We start from the raw sequence: 13,656 nt of genomic DNA, 5'->3' as shown, positions 1-13,656 counted from the left end.
CTCCCTTCCAAAGGGTCTACCTACAGCATGTGGGCTGCAGTGTTCCAAGAAAACCACTCACCACCATCTGCTTAAGGACAACTGAGGATGGGCAATAAATGCTGACCCAGCAGCAATGCTTAGGTCCAATGAAGGAATTAAAAAAAACTAATCGAGTTCCACAGCCCTGCCTTTTCCCCATAGCCCTGCAAGTTTTTCTATTCAAATAATTACTCAACTTCCATTTGAAGACCATTTTTGAAACTGCCTCCACCACATAGTTATGCACTGCATTCTAAATTGCAACCACTCATTCATTAAAAATATTTTTTTTTCCCCTCTAGGCATCTCTGATTTCACATGTGAAATACCTTAAAGGTTTTCAACCTTTCCTCCACGGGGATGGTTTTGTGTCTTTTCCTGTCCAGATTGAGCAATTTGCACCACTTTTCTTTGAAGACACATACCAGAGGGACATCTGGGATTTCTTTGGTGCAGATCTCCTCAGAAATGAACTCTAAAATATTCTGTTCAGGGTTTATACAATGCATGCTGAGCAAATGCTATTAATATCAAAATCCTTGATTGTGCTGAGGCTCCACACAAACTAATTTCACTGATACCCTTTCCTTTAGAGTAGTGTTTTCCACTTCCCCTTTTGATTCCTTCTGCACATTTAGGTAAACCTGAATACCCTTCTTGATGTACCAAGTTTCAGACTGAATTAGGATTTGTACACTTGCAATAAATAGACCCATCAGTCTTTGGAGATCTCCATAAATACAAGCCCAGTTTAACTCCAGGTTACAAAACAAATCTTGGCCCAGCAATAAGAAAGAAATGCATCTATATAATGTTTTTCATGTCATCAAGATGTCACAAAGCATTTTACAGAAAATGCGGTAATATTGAAGTACAGTTGCTATGCATAATTGTATGTGTACCTTGCCTTAAAGAAAGGCATTTTTTTAAAGGCCTGTATACAATATTGTGACTGTGTCTGCTAGTTAGCCTGCACACAGGTTTGCAAGCTGCACACAGAATTAAGTTGGTTTACTATAATGGTTCCTTCACAACATACTTGTTACTTTGTTTTAAATGAACTAATCTACAGAATTAGTCAATCCTGACAAGCAACTGATTAGTAAACATCATTTTCATTAACATTACAGACAAGGCAATGATTCTTTTGTTAACCTATCCTGCTACTTCCAAAGATTGTGCACAAACACCCCTCCTTCCTGGTCTCTCATTTCTTTCATCCCTTTTAAAACAGTACAATTGCTTCCCCATTTCCTTATTTTCATTAAATGGTTCTATGATTTATCTCCAGTGATTTCCTCATGGAGATGTCCAAGATATAAGTTCCAATTCCTGGAAATTCCAGGGGAATCCTGAAGAGTTGGCAACATGGCCACCACCTATCACAGTTTGATTTCCATTTGTTCTCTCTTCAGGCTGGAGCCCTGGTATGGACGGGCATTCCCATACCTGTTGGGTCTTCTCTAACCACTCCCAAATTACTGCCCAAGCCAAGTCCAGGCCCCAGTGATAGCCCAGGTGAAATAACTTTGGGATAGATTATTTCTGACAGTGATTCTTGAATCACTTTCAATTATTGTTTCTAAGAATTACAATCAATTGTCATTTTATGCTAATGCTTTTTACAGTCAAAAACCAATATTTTGAAACTGGCATTGAAAACTTCCTTCAATAGTCCTGTATAAAATAAATCTCAGCTCCATGCTTTAATTAGTTGATGATAAAAAAGTAGTGAAAGTTGGTGTCATGTAACTGGCTACAGCTTACAATAGGATTTAAATGCTATTCAGCCCGTGTGGTCTGTGTCATCATTTATACTTCATACAAATCCTGTCCCTCTCTGCTTGCATCATCGAGCCTCATCATTTGTTTTTTCCTTTATATATATTTCAAGCTTCCCTTCAGCTTTCTATTCACCTTTAAACATTCCCTGTGGTAACAAATTCCTCATCTTTAGTTTTGAAACAGGTTCATATTCAATTCACAACATCAAATGTTTCTTCTTGACACAAACTGCCAGAACTTGAGTTTTCCTGCACTTTGCGTTTTTATTTCACATACTCACCACTTTCTGAATGAAAACGTTTTTCCTATATTCCCTATTGGATTTATTCATGACTATCTTATATTTGTGGACTCTAGTTTTGGTCTCACAAAATACGCACATTTTCCGTCTATTCTTCAAGACTCTTTTGTGCTTTTAGATGTTTATCAGGGTCAACTCTTCAGTCTTCTCTTGACCAAGACTGTTCAGTCTTTGGTCTCAAATGTTCCTTCCGATTATGAATGGAAGGGATGCTGGTTGCTGGGTTGGGGTTGGGTGATGGGCGATCAGTTAACTCACTTAGCAGATTTGGATGCAGAGTGATACTAGTCGTGTAGTTCAATTTCTGTATCACCTGAGATCACTGTAAAGGTCCCACCTTCTCACCATCATCTGATGTGTAATTAGACTCAGGCCTAATGACATAGCTCTGGGATTATGGCAACTTTTTTTGGTGCTGCTGGTGGAACATTAAGGAGGTCTCATTCAGATAGGACTTCCTGCTTGCAGTACATGGAGCCTGAATCACCGCCATTAATGATTGGGCTGAGGAAGGAACAATGGTAGACCCTCAGGGAAGCAAGATGGGCTAGGGAATGGGAAATGGGTAGCAATGAATTGGGGAAGACATGGACATTTAATGGGGTGTTAAGTATTTGGCAGCTGTTAAGTCTTAGATTGACACTGTTGGATTTGAGAAGGAAAACACTTCCAGGATTATTGCTGGCAGTCACTGCTCAGGGATCTTTGTGAGGAAGTTGGATAGGAGTCAGGATGGTGATTAGAATGTTGTAGCCCTCACACTCTGAAACATAACCAGCAGCACTGATAAAACTTTTAGAAGGAAGAAAAGTAACTTCAACAACAACAACTCACATAGAACAGTACAGCACAGAACAGGCCCTTCGGCCCTCTATGTTGCACCAACCTGTGAACTAATCTATGTCCCTCCCCCTACACTATCCCATCATTATCCATAAGTTTATCCAAGGACTGTTTAAATGCCCCTAATTTGGCTGAGTTAACTACATTGACAGGCAGGGCATTCCACGCCCTTACCACTCTGAGTAAAGAACCTGCCTCTCACATCTGTCTTAAATCTATCACCCCTCAATTTGTAGCTATGCCCTCTTGTACAAGCTGAAGTCATCATCCTTGGAAAAAGACTCTCACTGTCCACCCTATCTAATCCTCTGATCATCTTGTATGTCTCTATTAAATCCCCTTTTAGCCTCCTTCTCTCCAATGAGAGCAGACCCAAATCCCTCAGACTTTCTTCATAGGGCCTGCGCTCCAGACCAGGCCACATCCTGGTAAATCTCCTCTGCATCTTTTCCAATGCTTCCACATCCTTCCTGTAATGGGGCGACCAGAACTGCACGCAATATTCCAAATGAGGCCGCACTAGCATTTTGTACGTAATTTCATGTAAATTGCAGACAGGCTTTTCTAGTACATAGTGAGCAGAAACTGGAAGGTTTAAATGTCTGTTATAAAGAAGTTATAGTTGCACACTTGGCTAAGTTCAAGGTAATCAGAAAAAAACCAACATGATTTTGTCAAGAGGAAATCATGTTTAACTAATTTATTGGAGTTCTTTGAAGAAGTAACTTATGCTGTAGATGAAGGGGAAACAGTGAATGGAACACACTTAGATTTACAGAGGCATTGGTTAAGGTGTCATTGCAAAGGCTTTTGTGGAAAGTAACAGCTCATGATATAGGGGGTAACCTATTAGCACAGATAGGAGATTGGTTTCTGCTAGCAGAAACCAGAGAGTAGGAAAAAGTGGGTCTTTTTCAGGCTGGCAGAATTTCATGAGTGGTGTGCCACCGAGGTCAGTGCTGTGATCACAAATCTTTACAATTTGTATAAATCATTTGGATGAAGTAACTAAAGGTATGGTAGCTAAATTTGCAGATGATAGATTAGAAAGTGAGTTGTGAGGAGGACATAAGCAGCCTACAAAGGGGCATAGATAGGTTATAGCAAAGATCTGGTAAATGAAGTACAATGGGAAAAAAATATGTAATTGTCCATGTTGACAGAAAGAATAAAAAATAAGCATATTATACAAACAGTGAGAGATTGCAGATCTCTCAGATACAGTAGGACACCCAGATCTTTCTGTATGTATCACAGGTATTTTGATAATCAACCAAACTAATAGAATTTTGTGGTTTGTTGTGAGGGGAAATGAATGCAAGAGCAGGGAGGTTATGCTTTAGTTATACAGGGCATTGATGAGAACTTATCAGCAGTATTGTGTAGAATACTAGTCACTGTATTTTTGGAAGAATTTAGTGTATTGGAAGCAGTTCAGTGAAGATCTGCTAGAATAATAACTGGAATGGGTGGATTGTTTCATGAGGAAAGGCTGGACAGGCTAGGCCTGTATCATCTAGATAAGTTAGAGTTGACTTAATCTTAACATAAAAGATCCTGATGGGACTTGACCAGGTTGATGTAGAAAGAATGTTTCCCCTTGTGGGAGAATCTAGAACTATGGGTCATAGACTAAAAATAAAGAGTTGTCCATATAAAACAAAGATGAGGAAACATTTTTATCTCTCAGAGGGTCGAGTGTCTTTGGAATTGACTTCAACAATAGTGGGTGCAGAGTCTCTAAATATTTTTAAAGAGAGCTAGATAGATTCTTGATTAACAAGAGGATGAAAGATTACTGGGGATATGCGGGGAATGTAGAGTTGAAGTTAAAATTGGATCAGCCATGATCTTGCTGAATAGCAGAGCTGGCTGAAAGGGCCAAGTGTCCTATTCTTTTTCTGATGAAGGGTCTAGGCCTGAAACGTCAGTTTTTGTGCTCCTAAGATGCTGCTTGGCCTGCTGTGTTCATCCAGTTCCACACTTTGTTATCTCCTACTCTTGTTCCTAATTTGTGTGTTCATTTCACCAGTCCAGCTGCACTGAGGGACTTTAGCCCTCCTATTGGCATCCAGCTGAGTTCAGCTAAGTCAGGACAGACGATGAGGGCAACTTGAAGTCTCCCCACCATGATCAATGCCCAAGTTACAGGGCAAGCTAGGGTAATTATCATCTTTTTTATTAAAAAGGAAAAAAAACCTCCAAACTTTAAAGAAAGTTGTGAGTTTAGTTATACAATGGGTCTTAATAAAGTGGCCGTCATTGGCTGTTAATCTGTAACCAACTTTTTAACACATTTCATGTTAATGTTGAAGGTGGAGTGCAACTCATGAATAAAAAAAACAAAATCAGGCAAGTTAATCAAACAAAGGTTTGTACACTGCAAGCAGGGACCACAAGATGTACATAAAGAGTAAAAACAGTTTATGTTCAAAATACTCAGGTTAGGCAGCGTTTGTAGAGAGGAACAGTTACTGTTTGAGATGCCCTTTCATCAGAACCCAACCATCTTAACTGAAACATTAACTCTGTTTTTTTTCATAGCGATGGCCAGACTAGTTAAGTATTTCCAGCATTATTTGATTGTTGTTATTTCAGATTTCCCATTCAGATTTTCATTAAGGCATTCACAGTACATTGAAAATGCAATTAGAGGAATTTGGATGACCCTAATTTCTGATAGTGATGAAGATGTTATGTTAGAGCATAGAATCATGAACAAATATCCAGCAATGGCTGAGAAATGGTCTTTCCCACATCCGGAACGAGTACGTGCTCAGGAGCAGTTTAACCTGGATGCACGGATCTTTTTTTAAAACCTACTTTTACCAGATTGTTCTTTAATATTTAAAGATGAAAGGGGTAATAGTGGGAAGTGAAGCAAGGAATGTGTCACTGCTATGGTCTGTGTCAATATGGATGGCACTGAAAAGCTGCCACTTCTTGTGAAAGTCCAAGATGCAATATTGCTTTGTGAATACTAGGGCACTAACCAAACAGCATGAGGCTAATAAAACTGCCTGAAAGACCTCCAAAACTTTTGAGGTATGCATTAGGAAAGTGGATGAAGTGTAATAATGAAAAAAAAAAATTATCGCCCTGATTGGCCTGAAGAATCTGATAACTGAATGCCTGCTCAGTCTATGTTTTTCTGGCTGAAGCTGCATAGGGACGCTCTGCGATGTGACACGGCAGCACAAAAACATGGAAAGCATGTTTGGCTGTATTGGCAATGAGGTGCTCTTGCCTAAAGACAGCATATTAAGCAGAAAACGATTCTTGGCTCTTCCAGATTAACTCCCATTTTTTTTTTTACAAATGCCTTTTAATGTACAAGGTCAAACCATTGTAAGTGTGTTTGTAGATAAATCAGGTTACATTGGGGTTCCTTTGACTATCTCAAAGACACACTTAATGAGAATTAATGGGCAAGAGCTCTGCAATTTGACCTATCTTGAAAATATTATGAGATAACACAGTGGTCCAGGCAGCATCAGAGGAGCAGGAAAGTTGACGTTTTGGGTCGGGACCCTTCTTTAGAAATGGGGAGGGGGAAGGGAGCTTGGAAGTGAATAGATAGAGAAAGGGTGGGGCTGGGAAAGGTAGGTAGGATGGCGATAGGTAAGTGCAGGTGGCCAGTGAGACGGGAGGAGTGGATAGGTGGAAGCGAAGATGGACAGGTTGTGTCAGGTTAAGGAAGTAGGGATAGGGGGAGGGTTGGTCATGGGATGAGGCTGGGGGTGGAGAAATTTTGAAACTAGTAAAATCCACATTTAGGCCATTGGTGCCATAGGCTCCCAAGGCAGAATATGAGGTGCTGCTCCTCCAGTTTACAGGTGGCATCACTGACATAACAATAACAGTAACACATTCTACATATTCAGGTCAAATGACATGAAGATTAAGTGATAATTATGGTTCAATTTTTAAAAAAATTCTAACCTATGACCTCACAAAGCTGCTCAAATGTTCCTCACATGCTAATCAGAGCACCATGCACTAACTTCCAATTTTTGAAGCTATTACAGTGCACAGATCTCGAAAGTCCTCAATGTGGGATAAAGAAAACAGTCATGTTGATTCTGAACTAATACTTAATAGTATAAACAACAACAACAACATGCATTGATGTAGGCTCTTTAAAGTAGCAAAAATACTCCAATGCATTGCACAAACGAAAAAAAAACAAACAAACTTTGATACTGAGCCTCAAAAGGAGATGTCAGAACAATAGCCAAAAGCTTTATTGAAGAGATTGGTTTTAAGCAGTGTCTTAGTGGGACATGGAGAGATTTTAGGGAGCAAATTCTAAAGGCTAGGGCTGCCAATGGTGGTGGGGTGAAAATTAGAAACAGATAAGAGGTCAGAATTGGAGAAGGGCAAACATCTCAGAGGGTTGTGGGACTAGAGGAGGTTACTGTGTCAGGGAGGTGTATGTTTTCATATATGGCCTGTTAAAGCAATTGTGAAATACTTTGAATAATTTCTACTTCATCGAAGGAATAATATAAATACAAGTACTGTTAGAAGACCATAAGACATAGGAGTGGAAGTAAGGCCATTCGGCCCATTGAGTCCACTCTGCCATTTAATCATGGCTGATGGGCATTTCAACTCCACTTCCCTGCACTCTCCCTGTAGCCCTTGATTCCTTGCAAGATCAAGAATTTATCAGTCTCTGCCTTGAAGGCATCTAACGTCCCGGCCGCCACTGCACTCCGTGGCAATAAATTCCACAGGCCCACCACTCTCTGGCTGAAGAAATGTCTCCTCATTTCAGTTTTAAAATTTACCCCCTCTAATTCTAAGGCTGTGCCCATGGGCCCTAGTCTCCCCGCCTAACGGAAACAACTTCCTAGCATCCTCCCTTTCTAAGCCATACATTATCTTATAAATTTCTATTAGATCTCCCCTCAACCTTGTAAACTCTAACGAAAACAGTCCCAGGATCCTCAGCCGTTCATTGTACGTTAAACCTACCATTCCAGGGATCATCTGTGAGAATCTCCCTGGACACGCTCCAGGGATAGTATGTCCTTCCTGAGGTGTGGGGCTCAAAATTGGACACAGCATTCTAAATGGGGCCTAACTAGAGCTTTATAAAGTGTCAGAAACACATCACTGCTTTTATATTCCAACCCCCTTGAGATAAACGACAACATTACATTTGCTTTCTTAATCGTGGACTCTACCTGCAAGTTAACCTTTAGAGAATCCTGGACCAACACTCCCAGATCCCTTTGTACATTTGCTTTACGAATTTTCTCACCGTTTAGAAAATAGTCCATGCATGTATTCTTTTTTCCAAAGTGCAAAACCTCACATTTGCAACTGGCTCAAGGCAATATTGGTAAATGCCTATGTGAAAATTACCTGTCTCTGCTCCATTATGGTGAAATTAGGAAGCAAGAAAAGGAGAACAAATATCTTTAAACAGGATGTAACTGAACCACCGGCTTAATGAGCAGACAGAACTAGTCCAACCTTTGAACCTGTGTTAATCCCAGTGCAAACAATGCTAATGAAGTTTGATGTGTCAGTGCGCTCGGTAATCACAATACGTAATCGCTTCAAGAATATATATTTCACTGTAAAATGTCAGAATTAAAAAGGAACTTTCTTGACAGAACAAACATAATATTGACAAAGGTCCCCCTTGTGACTGGATGTATGAATATTTCTGTTAAATGAATATGACAGATTCAAGTCTAAATGTTTCACCCGCCTTTAGCAATTTTCCCGCCCATTATACAACCTGAATATTGAGCAAAACCAGTTTACTGGTTATAAGCAGAAGGAACAGATTGTAAAATGCAGAACCAGGTAAAATTGTAAGGAGAGCTTTCATGGTTCATGGCTCCTGCCATTTCTGCTTTATAATTAGTGGTATCAAATTACATGGCGCAGTATAAAGAACTCAACAAATATCTTGCTGAAATTCTGCTTTTCAAAAATTGACCCTGACAATAGTGTGGTAATTTGTACAGGTATTCAGTGCACAATAATAAATGAAAACATTAAAATCTTATTTTTGATCAACCAAAGCAAGCACAAGGTGCTGCTTAGAAAGGCCTTTACACCAACACAGTCAGCATTTCTCTAGATGACAAATTTGACTACTTTTTCCCAATTGTCCAATGTTACTTATTATTTTTCACCACAAATAAAACAGTTTGCCTTTATAAGACAAATTGAATAATATTTCTTCATTCATACACTTGATTTACTTACTGAACACACCCATCTACCTCGAAATCACATTCTCAATCTGACACGTAATGTTTGTGATAATAAAGAAATTAATGCTGCACTTACTTAACTGCTGTAAGTCGAGGAAGTAATACCAGGAGCTGGTCTCTCTCAGTTTCTGATTTAACTCCAGGATAATTTTTTGTGGTTGTGTGCCTACCCGTGATCAGAAATAGTCCTCTTCCTGTTCGGCACCGAAACTGGAATGATATGACTCACAACAACTTCCTCTATCAATCACCACAAGGTGTTCATTAGATCATGCAGTCACCAGGTAGATTGCCCCAATTTTCAGAAACATTTTGCAGGTTGAGGCCATTGATGATCAACTGTTGCTGATAGGGTAGCTGCAACTGTGGATTTTCCAATGGGCACATGACACATTCCTGCAGTAACTATTGAATTACATCCATCAAGATGCCTGTAAACTCTTTGTTACAGAAAAAAAATCACTAAGATTACACATGAATGATTTTTTTGCTATGTCATCATTATGTTATTTCCAGTTATATTTCTGTGGTGTAGTGTACATTGTAAAAATAGTGTTAATCTAAACAGTGACTCAGACATTCCTAAAATAATGCCAAATTTATTTGCACTCATTTTTAGTGCGTAATAAACTCTGAAGGTCATGGTATGGAATGGTTATACTGTGAATTGCTTTTTAAAATTCTTTCAAAGGATATAAGCATTCCTGGCCAAGTCAGCATTTGCTGCTCATGTCTACTTGCCCTCGAGATGGTGATATTGAACCTTCTTCAATCACTGTAGTCTATGTGGCTTAGAACTTGTCATGAAGTGAGTTCCAGGATTCTGATCTGGCAACAATGAAGAAGCGATAATATAGATCCAAATCAGAATGCTGTTTGGCCTATGTTGAGACAATCGTTATCTTTCTTTTATTTTTCTCATTTCTTCTTGTGTGTATCTTATGAGAATTGCACTTTGAACAGCAGCTTCTTATTTAAGAAAACAAATGTTGATATTTGCCATTGGGAACTGGTCTGGAGAGATAATACAGGTTAATTACTTTCCTAAGAAAACTCAGCAATGAGATGTTGTGATACTCAGGGACTGGCAAACAATGTGATGTTGAATTGGTTGATCAAGGGAGGGCTGTGCTAGCCAGCCAACCGCAGAGAATGTTGAAAAAGAAAGAAAAAAGCAAAGACCTAACTGGCTCTGACTAGGTTTTTGGACGGGAGGCAGTACTGCTTTTGACTAATAGCTGCCAGACTGTGTTTCTTTTGGTTTTACTCCTGCTAGTTATTCTCCAGATACAGAATTGTCAAAAATCCAGAGAGAAGAATGCCAGTCTGTTAATCAGAAACAAAAACAGGAATTGCTAGAAATGCTTAGCAGATCTGACAACATCTGTGAAGAGAAATCAGAGTTAACCTTTCAGGTCTGGCGACCCTTCCTCAGAACTGACCCCAGTTCTGAGGAGGGGTCACTCTGATTTCTTTCCACAGATGCTGCCAGACCTGCTGAGCTTTTCCTGTAATTTCTGTTTTTGTGTAAGAGCAAGGAAATCTCCCCAGAGGTCTGGGGAAGCTGCTTACATTGATTGGTGACTTCAGAATTCAATCAAGACACAGTCCTACATGCTTGCAATACAACCCATCAGATTTCATAAATTGCAAGTTTGATAACTATTTCAAAGATGAATATCAGGCTTTTATTATTTTTCTTTTAAAAATGTATCCCTTACCTGTGTCTCTTGGTCTGTCCATCAGTAGTTATGTATAAGGGCTTGTGATCAAAGAAAACTAGGCTTAGGTTGTAGATATTAATTAGGTCACCTCATTATTCATGTGTTTCACTAAAGTTACCCTTAATAAAAAATTGTTACATTTTGTTTACTTATAAACTTGGTTTCAAACATCTGTTATTTGTAAAGTCTGGTTGGGAACAATTGAATGTTCTAATCTCACTGTTGGGAATCTGGTACAAGTAACGCGGGGCTCATTTGGTTTGGCTAACTGTCCTTGTGTCATAACAACTGCAGGTGGCAGTGTTCCTATAAATCTGCCGGCCTTTTTCTGGCTAATGGAGGTAAAGACTGAATGTTTACGGTGCTCCATTCCTGGTCTTGTGAAACTATCAAAATGTTGCTAACAATGCAATTGACAGCCCTGACTAAAAACTCGACATTGAAGCCCCAAAAAGTGAATCATTATGATTGTGGAGTCTCTTTTCTTCAGATGGTAAATATTTTTTTTCAAAACAAAATATTACTTTATTTCTTTTTACTTTGTTTCTGGACTTGATTTGACCCTACTTACTTCTCTATCCTTCCATTGTTTCTTTTTGTATGTTAAATTTCATCAGTTAAGGAAATTGATCATTCAATTTGGCATTTAAGGGGTCCCAAATTTCCTGTTGATTGTTACTGATTTATATTTGGAGGAATTTGTGCACAAAAATGGTGTGACCTGGAGGATGAGGGATAATGTCACACTTCATGGCACTCACCAGAAGGTGCCCTGCTCCAGCAATTTGCCCTTCAGTGATTTTAAAAAAAATAGATAGAAGTTGGCACCAAGTTATTGTCTACAGTTGTCTTCCTCAAGTCAGTAACTGCATTTCAGTTGAGATGAAAGATGTGAACCAGTCTGAACCAATAAACTCAGGAGATCAATGGAAGTCATCCTTCCTTCTCAAGTATAAACTATTTTGGCTAATTTCAAATTGCTTCAGATTTTTCTTTTTAAAAAAAGTTTCCTGTGATAAGGCCGAGGAAAATTTCTTGCTGTATCTTATCAAATTCACCTCCTTATTTACCTAACCCGATGCGATGGTGTCCCTTGTCTAACTTTAGCTCCATCTTACCCAATGTTGTTCCTGGAACAACCTGCCATTCTGGATATTTCTTGGAAGACCCGGCACATCTGCCATATTTGAAAAGCTACTATACACCCAGACTTGCGTTGGCATTCCAAAGCTGCCCTGCTCATTGATAGACAGATTCTGAAAATGTCAAAAAAGGGGAAGATGACACTACGATTCTTTTAGGGACCCAAAGTCGTTGGTGGTAGATGTGGTACAAAACAGGGGTGTCCTCTTCCTGGAGGATTGGCAGTGGAGGCTATGACACCAGAGTCTGGCATTCTAGTCTGTAATTATCTGCTCCTCTGATGCTGCTTGGCCGGCTGTGTTCCTCCAGCTCTACACCTTGTTATCTCAGATTCAACAACATCTGCAGTTCCTACTATCTCTGTAGTTATCGCAGTTTAGTTATGTCTCAACCGCGTTGTGGAATGGCCAGCATTGCCATAAGAAAACCAACCTTTTTCTGCTCTACCAGTGTAAGTGCTACACTTCTGTTACCGTACACTCACTCCATCTCTGCTACTGCACCCACCTCCCAACCAAGGCTCATGCCCTGCCACTTTCATCACTGTTGCCTGTAATTTCTCCCTTCATGTGCTCAGCAACACCCAACTCCCCAAGCATTAATCCTGTATAACCTCTGTGAGGCCTTCTCACTCATTTGGAACACCTCACTACCTTTCAATCACCTGCAGTCACAGCAGTACCAACCACTTTTAACGCTCAATGCTTCTTTTTATTTCATTTCAGGAGAAGAAAGCCCATAATCGGGTGGAAAGAACCTGAATGGATGGAGTGTGACCAAAATTAGACTCCTCAGCTCACACAAGCATAGAATCCTGGCCATTGTAGCATCTTTCCTTGTGGAATCAGAGGGAGCACATTAGGAAATTTTTAGATGAATCTTGATGGTATCTTCATCTTTCTCAACAGTCACCAAATCAATTCAGCCCGGTGGATGTTATATTAAAAGCAAAAGGAAGTTCACATTATGGTTACATGTACAGGTTATAAACAATAACACTACGTCTCAAATATAATGAAACAATTCATGTTTTTCTAATTCTCATTCATTTCTGGGTTTTTATTGAAGAACAGATTCTTATGAATAAATATTTTCTTTTTGGGTCCATGGCCCGATTTCCATTTTATTGCAAATTACTTCCTGAAATTTACATAATTGCAGCTCTAAATGTACATTGATCAGGTCATGCACCTTCTCACAGCCAGACTCCAAAATCTAATCAACCAGTGGCTCACCAAGTGTTACTATTCAGAATGGTACTGGGTGGTAGGAATACCTGATTTGCAGCCAGTTGCTGCAGGTGGAGATAGTTGCAAGTTAACTATTACTGGAACTCATGAGGTCTCCTATAGTGCTATCATAATGTCCCGACTCCTAGCCTGAGAAGTCTGGTACAAGTCCCACCTGCTCCAGAGGTGTGTACATAACATCTCTGAACTGGTTGATTAAAAAAATAGGTTATTGAAACTCATAAGGTCTCCTGTGGTGCAGTGGTAATGAGCCATGAAGCCCAGCTTCAAGTCCAACCTGTCCCAGAGGTGTGCAATTAAATCTCTGAACAGGTTGGTTAGAAATATCTATTAAAAGTCATTGGTAAACA

At 39.5% G+C, this 13,656-nt stretch overlaps 1 protein-coding gene across 1 annotated transcript in view; it reads right to left on the bottom strand.

The window, feature by feature from the left end:
- LOC125450835 (tight junction protein ZO-2-like) overlaps positions 1-9,465 on the bottom strand; it is a 121,929-nt gene extending 112,464 nt beyond the window's left edge. Inside the window, exon 1 of the mRNA XM_048527148.2 lies at positions 9,266-9,465. The gene's annotated coding sequence lies outside the window, so the exon portion shown is untranslated. The remainder of the gene's footprint in view (positions 1-9,265) is intronic.
- Positions 9,466-13,656: the final 4,191 nt, after the last annotated feature.

The sequence above is a fragment of the Stegostoma tigrinum genome, chromosome 3 (assembly GCF_030684315.1).
Source record: "Stegostoma tigrinum isolate sSteTig4 chromosome 3, sSteTig4.hap1, whole genome shotgun sequence".
Taxonomy (NCBI): Eukaryota; Metazoa; Chordata; class Chondrichthyes; order Orectolobiformes; family Stegostomatidae; genus Stegostoma; species Stegostoma tigrinum.
This window is presented reverse-complemented; position numbering and strand designations above follow the sequence as displayed.